The following is a 647-nucleotide window of genomic DNA, read 5'->3' on the forward strand; positions in this document are numbered from 1 at the left end:
AAATTAATTATTAAATAATTAAGAAGAAAGCAAGGAAGCGATACACGTATAACGCATGTTATGTATGTATGTGGTGTTGTATCTAATCTTGCAAATGCCTCGCTCTTACTTTTCGATCGAATACTCTCCGAGTCTTTATTTTTTTTTCTTTTTTTTCATTTTTCCCTTTTCCTCGTCCACCTCCACAATTTTTTTATTTTCATTACATCATTCTTTGCGCTGTTCCTTTTTTTTTTTTTTTCCCCCTTTTTAAATCGAGGCGTCAAACTTCTAAACCCCATTCTTGTGACGCGATCCTCTCGCCGTTCCTTATTTTAAAATAAAACGCGTAAAACCGGGGAAACCGAGAAAACTATTTCGAGTCTCCATCCAGGTTTCCTTAGCTTAAAATAAAAAATAGTAGAGAAATAAATGGTAAAAATACATGCCGCCGTCATATTGGCGAGAGAGAATCGCGCCAAAAGATCGGAGAGGGAGAAATAAAAAGAAAATTATCAATGAAGATCGTTGTCTCCTCGCCCAACCTTCTTCCTTCTCCCCATTTCTTGCTAATAAAATGACAATTTCCTTCTTTCTCTCTAAATCTAACAAGCGTGGAGCTTCGTTTCTCGCTCCTCTCTTTCTCTCTCTCTCTCTCTCTCTCTCTC

General features: G+C 37.2%; 1 long non-coding RNA gene across 1 annotated transcript in view; it reads right to left on the reverse strand.

Moving 5' to 3' along the window:
• Positions 1–206: 206 nt before the first annotated feature.
• Positions 207–647, reverse strand: part of LOC116185112 — a 4651-nt gene continuing 4210 nt past the window's right edge. Inside the window, exon 2 of the long non-coding RNA XR_004149892.1 lies at positions 207–644. This is a non-coding gene — a long non-coding RNA (uncharacterized LOC116185112). The remainder of the gene's footprint in view (positions 645–647) is intronic.

This window comes from Apis dorsata, unplaced genomic scaffold (genome assembly GCF_000469605.1).
Source record: "Apis dorsata unplaced genomic scaffold, Apis dorsata 1.3 scaffold_99, whole genome shotgun sequence".
Taxonomy (NCBI): Eukaryota; Metazoa; Arthropoda; class Insecta; order Hymenoptera; family Apidae; genus Apis; species Apis dorsata.